General features: G+C 36.8%; 1 protein-coding gene across 8 annotated transcripts in view; it reads left to right on the top strand.

Annotated features, from left to right (window-relative positions):
* Positions 1–23,412, top strand: part of NLGN1 (neuroligin 1) — a 301,748-nt gene that overhangs the window by 175,585 nt on the left and 102,751 nt on the right. The window lies entirely within an intron of this gene.

Here is a 23,412-nt window from a genome sequence, read left to right as displayed (position 1 = left end):
CTTCTCAGGGAAAAAAAAGCTTCAATTAAATCATTTGGTTTCTCTAGATATTTTTTCATTATATTAATAAAAATCTATTTTGTGATACAAGAAATACATGCATGTTCTAAAAGTTAAGCAAAGCAAATAGGATTTCCTATTTTCTATGCCTCTTGTATTTCTTGCATGAACCTGAATCCAAAGTGTGCTTTTTAAAATATTAATGCTGTGGTTGTTACGTGTTCTTTTAAATATGTAGTAATGAAACTGGTGACCAGATCAGGAGGCTTTCAAAGAAGAGCAAAGTTTAGTCATTTGAATTTACTGTAACCTGTTAACTTGTTATTGCAATAATTTATGAGATAAGGGACAATTTTTTGTCTAAAAATATTAATGCATGGAACTGCTTTGAGTGATTGTGGGTCTATGTTAAGAGGAAAGTGTACTGAAGAGTGGCGCACTTTTTCAGTATGTCTGTTTGGCACTTACACAGGAAACTCAGTCCTGACTACTGCTTCCGGGTGCTAGTGGAATGCAGATCTTAAAGCCTGATCCTTACAATAAAGTGATGCAATTATATTACAATTTTTGGTCTTTTCATTTGAGTAAAAGTTTTTTAATTAGAAATCAGAGTAACAGGGTTTTTCCACTGGAAAATATACATATTCCTAAGATAGCTTTCCGTATTCCAATCAGTCCCAAGAATTATCATCAAGCAATTTGATTAAAAGAGTCAGAGCTGTGCTAACGGCAGTTTGCTCTGTTTTGGTCGAGCCTTTATTAAAATTCCAATTAAAAATCACCAAGAGCAAGGCTGCTGTTCGTGCTGCTTGTCCTGGAAGCTGCAGGCATCCATGGCCGGTGGAAAGTTTTTGCTTGTTAATTATATTTGAGTATTACTGTGTACTAAACCTTGTAGCACTAAGGCCAGAAAGGTATACAAACAGGATTAGGCCTTTGGGGCTCCTGGATGAATTCTGTGTTAGTTTCTGTAACAATATTTGGGCATAGATTTGTGTGTGTGTGTTTCCTACAGGCGAGCACATACGTATTGGTTGTTATATTTAACAGGAATTTGTGTCCTTTCATATATTAAAGGATTAAAATAGTAAAAAAACTCTCAGTAGCCACTTACATGTGTTTGAGTTGTTTGCAAAGGATATTCTGACWTTGGGTGTCCCTATAAACATTAATAAAGTCAGGTTGTATTTTCCTGAGATTCTTACAAAATTAATATTTGACGAAGTTGTATGTGAAGTATTGTAATGGAAGAGCAATGTGACTATAAATTTTAAAAGGTGTAAATATTGCATAAGGTTTGCAGCCAGTGGATACAGTTAACGAATGCATGTCTGTGGCTGGCTGGAGATGAAGCATTTGAGAGGTTAGTCAGAGGGAAAACAGCTCTTCTTAGGATCGCAATCAGATGTGTTTCTTGCTTGCATGAAGCCAAAGCGATTATGAGGATAATTATAAGCTGTGAAGGTTTGCTCAGGAGAACATTCATACAATGTTAATAATAAAGAATATTAAACTTGCATCTCTGTTTTATTTAGTGAGTATACAGCATTTCATATGGGAACTTGAATAATTCTCTGTCACTGCTGAGGAAGATGCATGTGCTTTGAGATCAGCTATGTTTAATGGCTTCCTCCAACGTGTGCTTTGGCATGATCTCAGTTGTCTGCAGTAGTCCCGAATGGCCGCGTGTTCGCTACTCCCAGCCCTGGAGAGTTTGCTGGAGAGCTTAACAGCAGCGTGCCGCTACTACACGGTTACAAAGGAGCCTCTGATGTTTTGGCCCCTGCCTCCTTCCTGCTACAGGGCAGCATGGGCTGGATATCGACTCCTCAGAGGGAGCATCGTCCTCAGTGTTGGTTCTAATCTGGGCTGTGACTAAACACACAATTCCCTTGACAGCTTTAATGATGTTTACAGCAGTTACTTCCGTTATACACGGTGTTTGCTGTGGGTGGCAATGGTAAGATTTGCTGAATTCACAGGTTTATGAGGTGTAGCACTAAAACAGCTTAAGGCTTCATCAGTTCTAGTTCTGCCGTTACATGTTGCTGCAATCTACAGAATGAATATGGATGGCATCAGAGAAGGTTACGCTCATTAGTTTAGTTGAAGTCACTACATGGGTCAGATTGTGTAAATTAGTGTTTTTAACTCTTATCTTAATGGGAGAAACAATTGAATGTAACTAAAATCAGAGCATTGCAAAAAGGTATTGCTCACCTGGAAATGTGGCTCTAGTTGCTAACGGTAATAAACAGCGTACAAAATATTTAGAATCTCGCCTTATAGGGAGATATACAGGGTAGGTCTAATCTTTCAGGTTTTAGTGTCGTGTATATCTAGGTGTGTGTATATATATATTTGCTGTGCTACTGTGTAGGTGAAAAGCGTATCATACAAGAACTTGAGTGTTATTGTCTCAAATTTTTAGAAATTAAATTTTGGCRTTTCAGCTTTGAAATTAGGACTTCCAGAATGATAGACACAGAACCAATTTTTTTCTATTTCACTRTAAGTGCTCTGCTTAGTTGAACAAKTCTTTCTATCTGTGCAATCAAAAGTATCTCRGAGGCAAAGATATGCATAGTATTTATATACTCTGCTTTTTTCAGTGACATGTGGAAGCCCCAGGTTAATTTTGCTCCAGAGAGAAGCTATTCTTCTTTCATTTAATGCTACATTCGTGTATATTTTCCTTAGACCTATTTTAAACTTCCCAGGCGTTTCTYGCACAGTATCAGAAAAACATCAGAAACAGTCCTTTTCTCGTGCTCGTACGTGTTCGTTCTTGTGCGCGTTTGTGTTCTTTCTTGCTCTCTCTCTCTATTAATCACTGAAATTGCTGTAAGTTTATTCAAGGAAAACATTTATCTTTCTAGAATAATGACAAGTTTAAAAGTTTATCTTTCTGAAATATTTTAGTCACACTGACAATGTTCAATACCTGTAGATGACAAATTACAATAAGGACGTGTTACTGTGAAGAGAATTTAAATGTAGGAATGGAACAAATATACTTAAATTAAATGGACAATTCCAGTGTGGTGTACTGCAGGAGGGGGGTGTTGAGGGGGTGGATATGACTGTGATCTATCTTGTCAGAGCACCAGAGGAACTGGAAGTATATCAAGAACCTGATGTTACAAAAACCTTAGTCTAAGCTGTAAGACAGCAACTGTACTAGGATGTATCTGAGTATCACTGAAGATGTGATTGCAGGATATTTAGACACAYGTAGATGATGGAAAAACACTGTGAAATTTTAGATGAATTAAAGTAATTTGTGCTCCACCATCACTGAACTGCTACTAAACTAGTTATATTCTAGCTCGTTCAGGTATGTCAGCATTAACCCAGACAGACTGTATATTCACAGAAGGAAGAGATTTCAAGTAGAACCTGAAATGTCATTTAGACAAAATTTCATTTGCAGAGCAGATTTATCCAAAAGATATCCGAAGATAACTATAAAAAAAGTGATTCAGGATACAACCCTGAGGAGCCTCTGGAGAGAAGTAGTCTCTGAAAAGCCASAGAAAGAGGGTTTGGATTGGCGGGAGGAGAGCTATGGTGGAACAGAATAAAGGAAGGAGAGGACTTAAATATAAYAAGGACTTGAAGTGCCCTATTCTTTAATCATTGTAATAGCTTATGTAAAAACATACACGTAGGCCCTAACACCACTAGGGGCTTAATAAATAAATCCGTGTAATCCTCGGAGGACTTTTGTACTATATAACCTCTTGCTGAGCCGCTTACTCTCATGCACGTTTTGTAGATAAGATGTGTATGATCTGATGACTTCAGAAAAGAGCTTTTAAATAGAACTTCAACCTTCATCAAGCTGTTCAGGGCTGTACTCCACCTTTAAACTTTGAACACTTGATCTGTTTTACCTTGTAGGCATAATTTAAGGAATTTTTTATATTGAGTATTTCAAAAGCAGCCTAATGTGAGAAGGCTTTAGGTATCTAAAACAATATGGCAGCCCTGGGGACCTTTGATATTTATCTTAGGTTTTTGACACATGTATCACTGTGGCTTAAACTGCCCTTCTAAGGGCAGAGACTGTCAGTGTGCATGTCTTTTTGTGTGTGTGTGTGCACGCTAATGTTTATGATGATGAATATCTGTTAGACTACACAGATTATGTCTGTTAACCTGACATATAAACATCTATCTCTGCAAAAGTCAACCTAGTAGGATTTTTTTTTTAATCAAAGACTAAAAGTTTGACTGTTTCCTCTTTGACTTGGTAAAGAGCTTGCTTGGATTTGGTTTCTAATTAASCTTGTTTTATATTGAGATGTTTGTTTCACAGAGAGATCATTCCCAGTAATGCATCATGGATAAACAGGCAACAGCAAACCACAGACGGGTCTGTCGCTAATTCTGGCMTTATCAACCACTTCTTAAGCAATATACAAAATCTCTAAAGACAAATGTTTAAGTCTATTCAGTGTGTTACTGTATTCAGCTGTTGATAGAGAGGTTTTTTAACGCTTTTGGATATGTCATGCTCTACTTRGAATTCTCTAGCATTTCCATTGATAAATACTGAGGCATAACCATCATTTGCATGAATGGAAGCTGTAATTATAAGCGTACTTACGCCTGTGCTGAAGTCAGAATGTAAAGAGGGATGTTTGCTAATGTAGAAAYATAAGTAAATTAAAAATGTTCACTCTTCAACATAGAAACTATATTCCAGACCATTTGAAATGCATTTTGTTTTTTTAARTAGTAAGAGGAGGCTGAATTTTAATATTTACTATGTTGCAATTAAATTGGTGATCATATCAGTTTGGCAAGAGTAGCGTATGCATTTACCAGACATGAGAAACAAGTGTGAGGATAGGTTTGGCAAATTTAGGGTTTAAACAACAACAACTGTTGTTGTTTAAAGGCCTGCTGCATTGGAGAGGATTCACATAGTCTAGAAAGATGCTGTTGTCCTGAAAACCTTGAAGTAACTTTTGAGCTAATCCAAAATTGGAAAAGTTGGAAGGGATTGGAAGCTAGGGCAGAAATCCTTTAGCCAGGGCTGACCAGCCAGAAGAAAGGGTTTCAGGTCTCCCTTTCAGCAATGGGAGGTCTCTGATCAGTTTAGAGACTTGAAAACTGCTGAGGGTTTTGCCTTCAGAAATGGAACTTGAGTGCTTTCATGTAAATTAGAAAATGTTCCAAATGTAGCTACTCTGAATATAAAATTGTACAAATACRCCATAATAAATGCACTGAGTGGAATCTTAAGTTGGCAAGGAAGCACTCCAATTCCATTCAAATCTTAATCACTCAGTAGAAAATATTTATACTTATAGCAGCCACCAAAATACATAGGAATTTGGGAGGTGGTTAGATGCTTAGTGATGTCTTAATTTGGGCACTGGATCAGCTCCTAATCATGGAAGGCGTACTACCCAAATGAACAGCTCTACCTTGATGCTTTCGCAAATGAAGRGGTGGAGATGTATGAGCTGCTTATTTTCTTGGCATTATTTGAGGGACTTAGACTGAAGCAGCCCTTTAGAAAGCCCAGAGGCTTCTGAAATACCTTGAGACCATATGGATTTGACAAGTGCATATCCTTTYCTCTTGGTTACTATAGATGTTGCAGAGCCTGAGAGCTCAGTCATAGTTTTAATGATACTATGAACTGTACAGAGACTGAACTAAGATCTTTCTCAAAGATTTTACTATCTAAACTTATTTCTTCCCTCTCAAGTGCCTCATAAATGTCAATCCAATGAGCAAAACAGATTGTTCCATAAAACTGCTGATTAATGCTATCAGAATAAAGCAATTGTCCAATGAAAAGTGTATTTATCAAGTTCAGTTTGAAATGGCCAAAATAGTGTCTCTGGTTGAATCTTCATTTTTTAATACTGATTTTAATATTAATTTACTTCAAAACTCTTTTTTTGTAACTGCTGTATGGGTTTGTGATCGCATAGGTGGCAGTAGATGCAATTTCCAGGTTCCAYTTAAAAATGTTCTAGTACCAGCTTTGATTAATGTGATGTACATGCTGTGGATGAACTGTAACAAAATTCATTAAATAAGTAACATGGAGGATCTATTTTATAGCCAGATGGTGTACTTTGTATTCTGTATACTAAAGTTGGCRTGTGGGTAAACTATTGCAACAAAAGACATGAATTATGCATAGTCGTTCTCCACAGCCAATAACTAAAAAAGCTTTTTTGCCTCACTAGGTTTTGAGCTAAATACTATAAACAAAGGTCACACAAAGATTTGTTGCTTGACTATGCTTCAAGTTGTTGTCAGCATTGGGATTAATATCGTTCAGTTTTTTATACTGCTGCTAAAACATATTTTAACCAAAATGAAGAATAGGCATTCTTTCAAGTATGTTAAAAATGAACAGCCCATTTGCTATAGAGTGACAACTGAATTTTGTTTCTGTTCCAGTGTTAAATAGCATTCTCTCTTTTTAATGACAATTGAAGTTGTTAAAACTGCTTGAAATCCAAAGTAGCAAAACTGCATCATGTTTTTGCTGATATTGCCTTACATACACTGAATTACATTGTAATTTTTGTTATGTTTATAAAGTTATGTTTGGTGCTGAGAATCTTTGGAGTAAATGCAATGCTCACACCCAGACAATAGATCTGAGGCCCTTTTTAATTAGGGGCGAAGGACTGAATTACTCCGAATTGCTGGACCACAAAGTCCTGCTGGAGTCCCTTGTGCCATTCTCTGCAAAGTTCTCCCCAGAAGTTGTTGCTAGGAAACAGCATCAAGTGTGTAGCTGCTGGAGAGCAGCTTCTCCTTTACCCTTTGTGACAAGTTCAAAACTGAAAAGAAAATACTGTTTTGTTTTTTGTTTTTTTTAAATCAATATTTTCAACAGGTATCTATGCGCTTACGGGTTTTTGAAGGATAGTCAGAAGCGTGGTGRATGTTGTGCAGACAAATGAAATGCAGCCTGTTGGAGGCACGGAGGACATACTGTCACTTATGTTTAAAAAGCAGCCCTGCAATTATTTTGGGGACTCAGATTGTTGGAACAATTCCACAAAACAAAAATTATACTTCTAGTTTCCAAATCCATTCTAATTGGTTTGATGCATGGGTTAGCAGAATAATTGATCAACACTAAGATCACTAAGCAAACGGTGAGCTAACAGAATCAGATTAGTGAAAACATGTGGTAATTACAACTGTGAAAAAACAACTTATAAATTCTAAGGTTGCCTTAGGGTAAATAATCAAAAGTGTTATCAATGAACAATTAGTGTTATAACACTCTCCTCCTATGCACAGGATTACCATGCATAGTTACAGATGTGTTTTAAATGAAAGATTTGTTGCAAGTTTCCTGCCTAAAATGTGTGACATGTAAACAACATTGTTTGTGACAACAAATAAAATCAAAGCAATTCCTGCAGAGCACTTCATGGCAGAAGATCAAGGTTTATGTACGCTTTTCATTTACGTTCTAAAAAAGATTAATTTCATGCCCTTCATTACAATATATTAATCATTTTCCCTAGTACGTGCGTTATTAATGAATATTCTTATAAAGGCTGTCAAAATACTGGTTTGTTAATCATTGAAGCAAAAATTAACTTTTATGGCTATGAAAACCTCTGCATGTTGCAATAGCATAAAGTCATGTGTGACAAAGTGAAAGTAGGAAATACCTACTGCATTCAACATTTAAAAATTGGTTCCTGAGGGCAGGTAGTTGTGAAGAACTAGTATTTTGGGGAGTGCATATCTTTATCTCTCTAAAATCCCCTTTTCTCCAGTGCAGCAGCAGAGAGGCCTGAGACCTGTTCAGAAACATAATGAGAGCCTCAGAAAGCTGTGGCATGGAACAGTACTGCAAGAAAATCTTAAAAGGAAGATGGAAGTATGGTTACATGGTTACCATTTTAATGACAAACTTTACTGTTAATTATTCTCCAAGTGCATTTTTGAAAAGCTGTAGTTTATTCACTCTCTTTTAAAGTTTYGGTAATTGCAACCCAAATTTAAAAGGTTATATACGTTCTTATGCAAATAATGTGATATTTTATGCGTTTGCAAAGCTTACTGCTAAAGCTTTCAGAAGTTCATCATTTAGATGCCCATAAGCTTACAGGTGACGATTCTCCAGCTTCCAGATCTCACTTATCCTTTGATTATGTGCAAAATGATGTGAAACAAGAATCCAGCATTCACTTCAGCGAGACTGCTGTGTATCAGTTGCTTGTAATTTCTTCTGTAGGAGTGCTGGAATCTYTACAAAAACCACACTCAAAAGCTTGAACCTCCTGCACCAGGTTTCGGGGGGGGTGTTGGCAATGATGTTGAACAGTTTTTACTACAGAAGGCTTTGGAGTAAGGCAACCAAAACAGTGGTTTCATGAAGTTACTTTAACGTAAATGGAAATGAACAGTCAAGATAAAGATCAGGGGAGAGAAGAGGAGGCTCACAGTGTTTAAAAACTTAGAACTCACGTGCTCCACTAATACCTGTACGTGCTCACCAYGGTTTTGTGGTCATACAAATGTATGTACAGACTTTTCCAAATGAAGGGATTTAATTTCAGAGGCAGTYTTATTTTTAGTACAATAATCAAAAMAAMCCCAAATAATAGGTTTTTACTTGATAAGCATGCAAGGTAGAGCTAGATAYKGCCTTCCCCCAAATCTGTAGTTTCTTTTGCTTTTAAGAGAATTATTCAAGTAGGGTGAAAAGTGTGTCCAAGCCTGGAAAAAGTGCTCCTTGAGACATGAAAAACCTTCATTTTAGCCTGTTGTACTTTCCCGCGAAGTAACACATTTCTGCTTCCACAGAAATTTGAATTCTACATTTCAAAGAGAACCTTTCTTGCTTTCAAGATTCCGTGACAGCACTGGCGATAATGCAGTTGTTCACTCTATTGGCAATTGATTAATCCTCACTTTTGATGGTAGTTACACCAGTATTCACTTCCTCAAAATAATGTCATTAGGAYTTAAACAAGGAATTAGTAAACTCTCAGCTGTTGTGAAAAACATTTGTGTTGTAATGTATATTCATGAATATTCCATACAGTAGCACTTTTATTAATTTGTATTTTACAGAGAAACAACTAACTGAGTTTGGCAAATAATGCGGTTTGTTTTTTGTTGTTGATGTCAGTGAAAAATGGATTTCCTTAAGTGTACTTTCTCATTGAGCATCACAAAAAAGCTGGTTTACAGAGGTTTTATGTATCATTGGGGTAAATGGTTTTTGATGCATGTTCTATATGTAAAAGGACTAAAGAATTAAGGTCAAAGAATTTATAGAAAAGGACCTAAAGAGGTTAACTCCTCTGTCCCTTTTCCCAAACATAGCAACAGTTCCTAAACGGTTTGTATAATCTCTTTTTGATTTCAAATAATGGAGATGCCAAAAGTCTGAGGCAGTTCTACTCTTATGATTAATTGTGCGTATCATGAAAAAGTTTCTTTCCTATTGTCTAACATAAAAAGATCCAACTTGGATTTGGCCCTGTTTTGAGGAGGTTGGAGCAGAGGACTTCAGAAGAGCTTGCAAACCTAAATGTTTCTATGGTTCTATGATTTATGTATACCAGAATTTCTAGCTCTGCAACTCAAGCCTGTTGTTATTTATCCTATATGTACATTAGATATATTATTGTCATTTGTGTGTGTGTGTGTRTRTRTRTRTRTATRTRTAYAYAYAYAYAYACACACACACACACATACATATAAGATATATTACTAAATATATTATTCTTTGCAGCCGTCTCTTACACATTTAAATGCCACTGCTCTAGTTCTTCTTGGTCTGATGCTATTTGCATCATAAATTCCTGGAATTCTTTTACATTGTATTTTCCAAAATTGTAGYCCCCCTTATTCACCACCTTTCTTGAAGTACTCATAGTTGGGTTGGGTATACTTTATTGTAGGCCTTACTGGTRATTAGTAGGACAGTAAGCTTAGTTTTTGTCTAATATACAAAATTATGTATACAATCCATTATAATATGTTTTTTCTGCAACAGTATGATACAGCTGAGGGGTGTTCAACGTAGGATCTATTACAATTCCAAGATTTTTTTTATTTGAGAAGAATAGCTCCACAACCAGTGCTCTGCATCTTGCATTTGTGCAGCTGGTTATTCCTGCTGAAAGTGTAAAAACTTGTGACTTACCCTAGAACTATGCTCTCTCACTTCCTGAAACCTACTGTATTTCCTTGTCTTAATCTAAAAAATGTAAAGTATGACTGAATGAACAACAATTCTGAAGTCAAAATATGAAATTATTACTTCCTTTCTCACCTGCAAGATGCAATTACCTTTTTTTGAAGTGAGTAACATTGGTCTATGTTGTTTCTCAAGTGCTTATAGGTAGTTTGATCATTTTGATTCCTAGAAAATGAAGTCGAGCAGTCTAAAGTTCTTTGGTTTTTTTTTCTCTCTTTTCCCCTTTTTAGAAAAAACAAAGTGAGTATGTTTGTTGAACACTGAAAATGTTCAAAATTTTACCCATTCTCCACAGTTTGGGGCAGGGATGTGGATTCAATGAGATGCTAAACACTGTCATACCTCAAACCATATCCATAAATTAATTGTTGATCTGGCATACAGTTATATAGCTGACATAATGGGGTTTACATTTTTTTCCAAGCAAGTGGACATGCATGCAGGCACTGTTTTAAGACTTCTTCAGTGCAGTGTCAGCCTTGAGGGGAAAGGGGAGCATTTTACTAGTGAATTTGATTTAGGTATAACTAGATTTTGAGGAGTGATCAATAAGCAGAACCTGTTAGTCAAACCAGTGAGGGCTTCTTCAGTCTTAATTTTGGTACTGATTTCATTTAGTGCTACTCCAGTGAACTTTTTAGAAGGAAGAAGGCTGTTCCATAAGCTTTTCTGCTGAATGTCTACTAAGCTAGTGGAACTATGAACCTTCTCTTGTAAGAAATCAGATTTTTTTTTTTAATCACAATAATTTGATGGAACAATTCCACTTTTCATACTGAGAATATAGGCTAGACTTCCCTGACATTTACAAAGCTTTTCAATGTTTTCRTTTGCATCCTAAACTGGGAAAATACAAACTCTTTTCTAGCTGGGCAACAACCTGGATTGTGTGTTTTATGCCTCTTAACAATACACGGCAGATCCTCAACACCCACCTATGCGTATTGATTTGGCAAAATGGTTTTGCAGGCTGGTACAAATCAATGTCTGAATTGAAGTTCAATCATGTTTTTTATGCTTAGCAGCTCGATGGAACTTTCTCCCATGAATTTGTTTAATCACTCTTTTACTCTAATACTTTAATATCCGTCCAGTTATTGGTAGTGTCTCTCTCTAACAAAATCTGTGAATTGTTCTTACTTAACTATTAACTAAGCTGCTTAAGTGTTAGCTGTTGATTTTGTTCGTGCGTGGTTTGTATTGCTTAACTTGATTAAACCCCTTCTGTAGTGCTGTGTGCAGCCCTATGCATAGGGCCTGACATGAGCTCTGGAGAGAGTATGTGGGAAGCTTTTTCCTACGTGCTGTGCACTGAGATAGATTATGAATTTGGGATTARAACAAATTTGAAGTCAAGACCTTTGATTCTGCTCCTTTTCCAGTGACTCACTTTTTTCCTCATTTGCCTTCATTTAACTACTCAAAAAACCCACTGAATATAACTGTCAACTGTTTTTCAGAGCTTTTCATTAAAATATACAGCAATCCTAGAATCGTAACACCTGTACTACTGTAAGAAAGTGGTTTTTGATAGGAGGGGAAAAAATACATCTAATTATGCTATTTGATAATCTTTATGGAAAGTTGCCAGGCAAGCCATATATAATTTAAAGGCCTCAGGATGGTTTACTAATGAAAAATAGTAATACTTAATATTAAACTTGTACCACTTTACCACCTTTACTTCAACCCATTAATGCTAGCAAAGTGGTCTTACAATTCATTGATGTTCATGTTCTTGAAATAATTCTACATGGTAATTGTGCCTCCATTTAGTCTTTATATAGTCAAGCTATACATATTATTTCCTATAACTTTTCTTCATAAGTTATTTTCTCTATGTTCATAATTACTTCTTTTGCAGTTCTCTTTTGCCTTACAATTTGTTAGTCTCTTCCTTGTGCATAAGCAGCTGGAACTAAATGCATTCTTCGTGATGCTATTATGCTAGTGTTTTATAAATAGGGAATAGCACCTTTTTAATTCATCATGTGATGCTGCATCTTTTCAAGCAATCATTTGCAAAGAAGAAATATTCATAGGCAGTTATGGCATATTGTTGTAGACAGCTTGGGCTTAGAGTATTCATCTTTCTTCCCAGTGAGAAAAGTGCTTTGATTTTTTTTTTTCCACATTTGTTAAAAAAGTGAGGTAATTTAAAATGAATAATTATGAAGTTTAATAGAATAAGATGATCTCCAATCTCCATGGATAAATGTTACTTCCCTTTTTCCCCTTGTCCCCCCCCCCCCCCCCCCCCCCCCAAAAAAAAAAAGAAAGATTAAGGGAAGCTGTCTCCAGAGAACTCTTGTTACAGTATGTAAATAAGCAGAGGACATCCTGCAGCCATTTTCATTAGCTTTTGGCATCAATGGGAAAATCAGAACATTCTTAAAATGTGTGACCTATATGCAGCGGAAAGGTAGCTTTTCRGTTGTCATGGCTGGAAAGCTTGAGGTGCATGACAGCTATACCTTGAAGACCTCGTTAATAGTCTCAAACAAAAGGATTTATGGGCAGTTACACATTGTGAAATTCTGTCAGATGACAAAGTCAGGGTCTTGATCAGCACCGCTAACTTGGAACAATTCATAGAATCACGGAATCTGTAAGGTTGGAGGGGACCTCTGGAGATCATCTAGTCCAATCTCCCTGCCCAGCAGGGTCACCTGGAGCATGTTAGACAGGGTTGCATCCAGGCGGGCCTTGAGTATCTCCAGAGAAGGAGACTCCACCACCTCTCTGGGCAACCTGGTCCAGGGCTCTGTCACTCTCACAGGGAAGAAATTCCCCCTCATGGTCAGGCAGAACTTCCCGTGCTTCAATTTCTGCCCTTTGCCTCTTGTCCTGTCACACGGGACAACTGAAGAGAGTCTGGCCCCRTCCCCTTGACACCCTCCCTTCAGGTACTTGTACACATTGATCAGATCCCCCCTCAGTCTTCTCTTCCCCAGGCTGAAGAGGCCCAGCTCTCGCAGCCGTTCCTCGTAGGGCAGGTGCTCCAGCCCTCTGATCATCTTCGTAGCCCTACGCTGGACTCTCTCCAGTAGCTCCATGTCTCTCTTGTMSTGGRGAGCCCAGAACTGGACACAGGACTCGAGGTGAGGCCTCACCAGGGCTGAGTAGAATTGTGTACTATGTACATGTGCTGTCTATAGTATTGTTGGAATGAAGCCCAAATTAATTAGGGTTAGTCATAATCAGCCTGTGGGCTAGAGAAACCAGCTTATCGCACCTTTTTGCTTTTAAGTTTGTTCTTTGAAAATTGTGTTGCATCTTGGTGATGTCTGCCGTAGTATCTTTTGGTCAGTAGATGGAGTAGCAGATTATAAACTTGTCMGTTTTCCCACATGACGTGGCTTTGACCCTTACTCGAGTCAATAATGCAAATTTTTAGTTTAGACACACATTTATATCAATAAATTCAGACCAAATTCAATGAGCTTCAAGCATATGAATAATTGTTTTCAAATTTGATGTATAATATGAACGGTATTGGGTATTAATTAGTAAATGCTCAGTCCCATAAGCAAACTTGGATAAAATGAATGAGTGTTTAACTGATTACCTGGTGGACAGATACAAGTTGACTGAAGTGCAAGCAGTTTTACTGAGGTTTTTGGAGAGTCATTCTAAAAGTAACTCAAATTAGAAACTGTTGCTAGTCACATAAATTGTATCAAATTCTGCATGTAGTTATACCAAAATAAATTCAGATTTGTGTACATACGTCTRTTAGTCACTTACACCAGTAAAACTCAGCAAGAAAGGAAGTTAGCTAACATATTGAAGAGCACTGTAGAAAGATGATCCTTCAGTACATGCTGCTTGATTGAATCTTAAATTACATGAAAAGGCCCTTATGCTAATCTCAAGCATGAACTCAAGGACTAGCAAGTCAGTTTAGTAATTAAAAATCAAACATGCCATTTAAGATCTACTAAAATTCAGTGTCTTTGCATTGCTAATTAATGTTTTGCCCAACATCGACTACATCTATGGTGAGGTTTTTTTCTCCTCTGAGTGGAGGGTGCATGCAATACTGTTTGTAAGGCATGCAATATATTCAATGGAGATAAAATCTTTCTTTGAGCTATTACAGGCCAAGAGCTGGTACTAGGACTGGTTTAGGCTGTACAGTCTACTTCAGCTACTGGAAGATGTGGGAGTGGGCTTGTTTTCTTTTTTGGGGGGGGACATGTGAGATGAATGATGGCACATGACTTGGGGGAGGGGGCTTTCTTTTTTGTAAAAATCTTGGCTCAGAGGAAGGTTTTGGTAGGATGACTTGCATAATAGTTGTCTTGACTGCATTGACTAACTCCTGCTTTGTTTCTGTGTAATGCCTAGAATACCAATTTATTCAGACCAATAATTTATTGGACTACATGCAGTAGATATTCCACTATATTCAATATAAAGCACAAAAGCTTTGAAATCACTTGGAAGTATCTTCTATGCAGCCTTAAATAGCTCTTGCTCTGGTATTTACAGCATAATAATGCAGAATGCAAAACCATTTTCTATGCAGCAGCCTTGCCTTCTTTTCAAATACAGCTGAAAAAACATAGACGTATATCAGTAAATCTGCCTATTGTATGCAGCACATGTTCTTCTGAACCGATATTCTTCTTGTAATACAATATAGTTACAAATTCTTCTCTGACAGATTTTTGAATACCTTCTGAATTGCTTGTTAGTTAAATAGTTTATGGTTGGTGAAACGCACAATTAAAAATTGAATCTGCGTGAGCTAAGGTTGTGCTTCATCAATTTTTCTGGTTTTCTAAATGAAAATTTATGGATTTATTGATGATTTATTGTCTCTTCAGCAAATTCATTTTGTGCCAATAGACCATTACAAAAATCACCAGATCTAGCTTTTACTGAAATGAACCACAATTCTTTGATTTCAGTCAAAATGGTATTGGTTCTAAACTCTTAAAATGCAAGATCTATTACTGCCTCCCACCTTTTAAGAAAAAGAAAATTACAGGGGAATTTACAGCTATTTTTGTGACGTGGTGGGATAATCAAAATTTAAAGCTTCAGGGTCAAATGTACTTTCCTGAGTGACTCAATTACTGCTCAGTTTGATGGGAGTAAAGGAACAAGAGTGCTTGAGCTTTAAGATTGCTGGGTTTTCATTATACAACAAGAGCATATTAACAGGAAACTGTTAAATACAATTTATGTGTGAATAGCCCAATTGGTAGGCACATTGGCTCCATTGTGTGAGGGATTAAATAAATGTAATACTTTCATGTTATTACTCACTGAATGGATTTTTTTATTAAGTTTTGGTAAGAATGTGCATAGCTATATTGTCAAAGTGACATATCTGTTTCCTTAAAAATTAAGGCTATTCTGAAAAAATTGTGCTGTAAAGTTTATAATGATAATAGTTCAGTTAGGGCTAGTTTTTTCTTTCCCCCTCCTTTTGTGTATTCCCTTTTCATTTGCTTTCTGCTGAACAGTTTGCATGCCTGTAATTTTGATCCTCTTATAAACTGTGTGGCTGTTGAGCCATATAAATCCTTGGTAAATACTTTCATAAATCTTTAAGTGTTCGTTTAGTGTTCATTTAGAAACCATGGAAATGTGTGTCATTTTACAGCTGAATAAATGCATAAACGTGAACTCTAGCACCAGTTTAAAATATTTTCACCACCGTGACAGAAGGCTGTCACTGCTTTAACATTTGATGTCATAGCCATTTTCAGAAACTAAAGGTCTAAATTACCTTTACTTCAGTTTATGCCGGTGCACTCTGCCTTTCTTCCATTTGTTAGCCTGCGGTTGTCACCTGTGTTTCTGGCCCAGGATCTTTGCTGAATATACTTGCACGGAGTAAATGAAACTATGTCTGAATTATGCTTATTTCTTTCAGTGGGTTGGCAGAAACATTCTTTCTAGCATTAGCTGGATAACTTTCTCTGGCAAACTGTTTGCAGTAGTTATTAATCTTATTGTCATTTGAGAATCTTAACATGAGATACTGCATTTTAATTCCCTTGGAGAAAAACATGCAAATACGTTGTAATGAATTCAGGTTTTGAAATAATCCTACTAATGTAAAAATACACTCAAATTACTGGTGAAAGTTTAGCCCAATCAAACAAAATATTAGCTATAAGAAGCAGTTATTAAGGCAGCGCTGTGTGCTGTGGACACGGTACTGAGGCTTTTCCGTCAACTGGCGTGTAGGTGAAGGGACCAGGTCAACACCATGCAGCTTCTCAAACAGTGGCCGGGATCATCCTATTACTGTGCGTCCTTCTCCTCCTGATTTTGCTGATCACGTGCTGTGAAGCTTCAGGCAGAAACCTCTCCTTGGCTTGGCTGACTTGCTGTTACTGGCTTGATACCAGATTCAGATGCAGGTCCAGATCTAGCAGTCCTGAAGGCTGTTATCATCCTTCTGCCTGACAGATGTATTGCCCTACTTGACATCTAACAACAATTCATCATTAGCATTTTAGTGGAATTCAAGCCATAAATGTGAAATAGCATTCTCAAGGAGAGCATTACTGGAGAAAATGCTGTGTTCATTCTCCTTCAGTTTTGGAAGTAAGAACATGGACACATAATCTAACATTGTTTAAAGCAATTTTAAAAATCAGAGAGAGGCTTAATATCTGTAATCAGATCTTCAGGCTGTTTCTTCATGGTCTGGTATTTTATTACTTTCTAATGATGTATATGCCACACCTGAATATATGTTCTTGAGTCATCTAGACAACAGAATTTGATGCGAATGGATTTGTTTTGTGTTTATTTGAAGATTCTAGTAAGGGCTAATACCTACAATACTCTATTTTAAACTATAATTTCAATAAATAAGCCCTTAAAAAGAATCAGAAAAGCACTATACATGTTTTTCCTTAAACTGTATTTGCTCACATAGCATGGAAGGAAAGGCACTATGAAAAAAATCACCAAGAAGAATAAAATAAAATAACTTAGAGGACAGACAGTCACCATCATCAATGTGTTTGATTTTTCAATATTTCACATCCTCAGTCAGCAAAATACTAAACAGCCATGTCCACATTGAATTGATAGAAGGTCACGTGAGAGTATTCTTGAAGGTAAAAAAAAACTATTATGAGATTTCCTGCTGAATTAGGTTTGTGTCTTTGTCATAAAAAAAATTAAAAAGAATCAGTAAGTCTTTTGTTCAAAGTATTATCTAAGTTTGTAGGCAGCAAATGAGGAAAAGGAGATTGGATAGGTATATGTTCCTCTTTGAAGGCCTCCTTACTGAGGCAGTAATAACGCTCTGGTAAGTGAACTGTCACTTTTCTTTTCGGTCTACAGTCTGTGAAACTAGTAATCATTAAACCATATTGGTCCTCCCTTGCATGCCCCAAGTATGAAGGGACAAGATGGGAAAAATTTGAAATAGAAATAAAAGCATTAAGCAAATATTCCATTAACTCTAATGTTAGATAGGTCTTCTAGATGTAATATTTTGGCAATGCTTCATGGTTTATTTTAATGGATGCCAAGTATTTTAGCCACTACCTCATCACTGCTAACGAAAACAACATAACTTCAATCAAATGCTTTCTGCATTTTTTTTATTGGGTTGAGAAATAAAAGCCTCATAGCTCTGTTTACTTCCTTCCAGTTTCTTTTGCTGTTGTTTTTGTTGGACTGTGGTACAATAAGAAAAGTGCTTGTGTAGATTGGATACCTGTGGACACTGGTGTGGGACAAAATCCAAAATATATTTGTCTTTCAATAAGCATCAAACTAAAGCCAGGATTCAACTGAGTAGCTTCTCTTTCCCTTCAGGAAAATTAACATGTGCATTCTGCAAGTTTCCTTTCAAGGGATTTCTGCAGCATTCCCCTGGCACATAGTTGCTGAAATTATCCCTGGTATAATCTACACTTGGAATCAAACAACATGAGTTTAAAGGTGCCCTCTCTCACCAATCAGTTATCCAAATTGCAAAGCCACTGTGCATAATTTGAGACAATTAGCAATTTTATAGTTTGCAATTATCTTTATTGTTCCTTCCCTGTGTAAGGAGTGTTGGAGGAAGCAAATTTGTATAGTTTTATATTTATACGAAAATCCAAGTATTTTGTCATGAGACTGCTGCAAACTGCGATTTGACTTGGAAGAAAGTGCTTCCAGCGTCCACCAAAACTTTTACAGATAGAGCAAACATTTTGTTACCATTCAAGGTTATAAGAAATTGTAAAAGGCTGGTATGAATTTCTTTTTGATTTGTAGAGACTGTTTTTAAAAATATGTATTTCCAGATGTGACAGTTAATACTGTAATTCTGATTTTGTCCGTTTCATGGAATATTCTTCCAAAAGTTGCAGTTAGATCTGCCTTAACAAGGAAATGTATTACAGTAGCTATCTGAGGAAGTCTGTGTAAGTATGTAATGGTTTCATGTTACAATTAGCATCCATGCGATATTCCAGTGCAAGTGCTAATTTGAATGCTTCAGCTGTTTTTAATTTACTGTGAATGTGCTACAGTAGTGTCTTTCGCCTTACTCTTCACTGGTCAGAGCAAGCTTGCTGCTGTTTTGACCATGCTGTTCTTCTCAGGTGATCATTCTCTGAGCCTGAAGTATATAAGACAGAAAAAAACCACTGTACAACTCTGGTTAAATACATTTCTGCATGGTGCCTTAGAAGTAATACGTAGCTCTGCAGAGGGGTGGAGTTCTGCTGAAGTGATAAAATAATTGAGAATTTGTGCAATAAGTTTAATTATTAAAAAGCTTGTGTCAGATTTACCGTTACCTGAGCRTGTCACTACGCAGCCGTGCATCAGAGTGGTTTTCCAAAAGACACCTATCCAAGTAGTGGACCTAACTCCCTTTAAAATCTATGGTTGTTACGTGTTTAGCTGCCTTTTAAATACCCTTGTGCATTCCTATTTACTTTTGGAAATTGTGCTGTTTTGGGTGTGAATCCTATGAAAGTAGCGTTATGCCATTACGTYGAAGCAAAGAGATCAGTCGGTTTTCTTCGCCGAATTTTTTTATGCCACACAGAATAGTGGGCCCTGCATGCTGTTTAGAAGCCCGGTTCTCTTCCAAAAATCATATCAGATTAATCAATAGTAAAGTTCTGTCTAAAACACTCATGAGTGGTATTTTGAAGGAAAAGGCTTCATGAAAGCCTCTGCCTTTTAAGAGCTGGGGCTGGGCGCCCTCATATATATTTAAATGTCTATTACCTTTTCTTGCCTGTGTCTATAAACATAACATGTATTGTTCCTGGAAATACAACTACAGAAAAATGCTTTTTCTGGGAACAGTGTTACAGAGCTGGTAACGTTGATTGGCTGACTAATTAGTGTCATTCCCAGCAGTACTATCTCCGGAAGAATTTCCGAGAAGAAGCTGACAACATGGTGAGTTGGTGTGTGCCCAAGCCGTGCTGGCATTTTACTCCCCCTCCCATAACTCAAAGCTAGGGCTGTGACAAATGGCAGTTATGAATTTATATTTTTTTCTAACCATAATTAGCTTCAGGAGAACTCTGCTTCTTTCAGTTCAGCCCTGGATCATATTTTATGTTTTTTTTATAGGAAAAATACCAAGATACTGAACACAATACCAATTACTTTAGTTGGCTGCCTTCACACATTACTTCTGTGCATGTAGAACTCTAAAATATTAAATAGGTCATGTACATGTGGGGGTCTAATTAGCAAACAAAAAAAAAAATCTACTATTAGGAGTGAGAACTGATCTTACTGCTCCTGCAACACATCTCTAAATCAGCCCGTGATGTATGAAGGTATCTTAAGATAATTAGTGGAAAAAACTCAAGAAATAAAACAAACAAACAAACAAAAAAAAAGGAATTGAAATCTGGCAAGCAAATAAAACAAGCACAWCTAAGGAAAGTAAAAGTAATAATTTATCATTCAAAGTTTAGTTTAAATTTTGCTTGGTTGGAAATAAGAATCCAGAAGATGGTCTGCAGCCTTTTTTTCCAAAAGGTTAAATGTACTTCAGTTAAATTCCAGGAACGCAGCTGCCCATGGCAGCTSTGTGTGTTGATGTCTGATGAGGAATAAGGAAGCATACAACCTTGGGTCAGATYTACTGTTACTGAGTATGTGCTTTATCAAATAAAAAACAGTGTTGGAGGTAGCTCRGTTGAACTACAAGGGCCAAAAGTAGACTTAAGGCTAGAAATCAACACTGAAAGTGGCTGTTGCATTTAGTGATTTGAGAATTTTATTTTAGGAATATATTTAGGTTTCACTCTTGTGTTCTGGCTGGGACTGGCTGCGGCAGCACATCTAAGCTTGTGGCACTGGTTTTGGTAGGAAGTGTTCAATAGGTGGGACCAAGGCAAGCTGCTTCAGGTAAGGTTGGACGATATTTGAGTCCATTCTTGCTTTATTCAGAGAGCAGCTTCTGTAAAATGGAGTATAGTTTAAGCTCACAGTCTTTATTTGAAAGTTCTATGGTGTTGATGCATCTATGCTAACATGGTTGTATTTGCAAAACATCTGTTCTTCTGCTCTTCCCTAAGGTCTTTGCTGATGTAGCAATTTGGATCAGCTGTGGATATAATTTATTTATATATATGTTTATTGGCAAGATTTTAAAATCAGAAAATCCAGTTAAGTTGAATACAATTTATGTGGTTTWAAAAAAAGCTTAATATGCCTAGATGGCTAAGATAAAATAGAATGTCATGTGTGTTTTCCTAGTGTAGCTGTATCTAAACAAGAACCTGAACTGTTCTTGGTGTTTATATGTCAAGGAAAAATGCCAGTATTTTTGTGCAGGCAAGTTTCTAAGATGTGGAATACTGATGTGGGATTTCAGGGTGTTAATTTTGGTTTTGCCACTGGTTCATTTGAATTTTTGGTTGAATAACTCATCATTTCATTTTGCCTCCAACCGCTTGAGAATGCAAAGATTGGAAGGCTTATTGTGCACAAAGCTAAGTGCATCCTGGATTCTGCATTCTGGACCTGAAGGACTCATGCTGCTGGCGCCCTTGGTGGAACATGTCATGATAGTTTTTTCATCCTTGCAGGGACCTGACTTAATTAGCTAAGCCAAATTGTTGGACAGGTGTGGTACTGATTAAGATACTATAGTGTTTTTATTTTTGTGTTTTAAGTGTGGCTGTCCTTCTGTTCCCCAAAATTCATTGTGGAAAGTAACAAAAGAACAGTGAAAATAGTTCTGAAGTATCAGTCTGAATTGTCTGCAGCTTATGCGTTTAAGTTGCCAAGAGGCCTTCTGCAGTCTCACCAGTTATCACTTTTGCACATGTTGAGCCTTTGCTAGCTGCCAGCAGCAGTTCAGTAACTTCTGCGCAGGATTTTCTCCTGAATCAATCCAGTCTCAGCCTGTAGTAGAGCGACTGATGTATTTTAATGAATTCTGTTTCACATTTTCCCATTTATACTGCAGTTTATATACTATCCTTAGAGATTTCTGTATTCATCTTATCTGGCTTTAGAAGAGTGCTGGAGAATCTGGTAAATGACAGCTGCTGTGTTTTTAAATTCTGCTGCAAGGTTTCAGCAAGATAATATTGCAGGACTGGAGGGTTTTTTTCTTTCTTTTTCTTTTTTTCCTCTCCTAGAACTGAATTCTAGGACAAATTATCCTGTTGTTTAGCAACTAACAGCATGTGTACAAATTTCCAACAGTCTTCAAACCAATAAGAAACATGCCACAAATTACATAAAATGGAAAGGTGGTTTTTCCAGTGAAATACTTGATTCAGGATAAATACCACATCTTAGATATGAAGAGACACCTTGAGTCATGAAGCTTACGGTCTCCAGTRGCGCAGCCAACCAAATCACACCACACCATTAATCTGTGTTGTCAAGCTGTTTTAAAAACAGTTATTTTTTTTCACCTCCACCACTTTTACTGAAAAGCTGCCTTAGAAGTTCATTCAGACCATTGCTTCTCATTGCTCGTATTTATTAATGACTATTTGTTCTCGTGCTTAGCTTTTTACCTCCTCCTGCTTGTGTTTATTCCTTTCTTCCTCTCTTTCCACCTACAGTGTGTTTTTTTAAAAAAAAAAAAAAATGCCAGTGACCTATTTTATAAAAAATATTCTTTCCAGATGATGGAGCAGATTAATAGACTGCAAGATACAGTAGCAGCATAGGACCTTCAGACAGAGATCTTCTTTTACAATAATTGAAAATCTGGTTACTTTCATTCAGAAGACCGAACAGAGAATATAATTAGTATTGTAAAATTTCAGTGAAAATCTTAGCGAAGCATTTAATTGTTCTGCTTGACTCTGCACTGTGCAGAAGTGAGGCACCACGCCAAAGGTATCTAGATATGTTCTAATTGCTCTGTGCCACATATCCCAGCAAGCATCCTTCCATCTCAGACCTGTAGCTAGACAGAGAACAGCATCAATGCTGAAGCTTTTTCCTAGTTTGTTTTGTTTTTCTTGCAGAAATGCTTTTTTTTTTTTGTTATTTGTTCAGAAAAGAAAACCACTTTTCTATTAAATTCTGCAGAACATCTCAGATGAGAGAATACTTTACCTTTATGGCTCTTGAACAACAAGTTTCACTGTTATACCCCACTGAGAGCATTGTCTCCTGTCAGTAAAATCTGAAGTTCTCCAAGTACTTACTGTGATCATTTATTAGACCTTTTCCCATGCTGTATGAATTTCCTGTCTTATATCAGCCCAGGGAGAAACCTGGAACTTCTAAACTTGGAGCTCAAACTTAAACTAATAATGTCATCACTGGAATATTTTCTCTTGCAACCGCGTCACATCAGTGCATTACAACTTCTGAATGAATACACATCGTTTAAGTGCTACTGTCCCCCTGGAGCACGTAGGTCTAACAGTGTACAGTAAGTTCTGCTTGCTGTAACAGTAATGTACAAATTGTAAAACTAGTACTTTACAGAATTATGTCTCAAATTGYGTAATTCCAAACATGCACTACTTCTGTTTTCATTATTCATTACAATTGCTTGATTTACCTCTTTCTTTATGAGTTTTCTTGTCTTGCCTATGCCCAATCTGTATAATCCAAACTGAGCCACCTGAAAGTGGTGCACAGGGTGAGATGATTAATTTGAGAGACAGAGGAGGTTTGAAATGTCRTCATAGATTTCTTTCGAAGTAACACACACAGGTAAAAATCAGGACAAGATCAGATGAGGAGCAAAAGCCTAGCATTTCCATTCC

The sequence above is a fragment of the Rhea americana genome, unplaced genomic scaffold (genome assembly GCF_003343005.1).
Source record: "Rhea americana isolate MKP2758 unplaced genomic scaffold, rheAme1 scaffold_76, whole genome shotgun sequence".
In the NCBI taxonomy this organism is placed as follows: domain Eukaryota; kingdom Metazoa; phylum Chordata; class Aves; order Rheiformes; family Rheidae; genus Rhea; species Rhea americana.
Note: the sequence above shows the minus strand (reverse complement) of the source record. Positions and strands in the feature narration are given on the sequence as shown.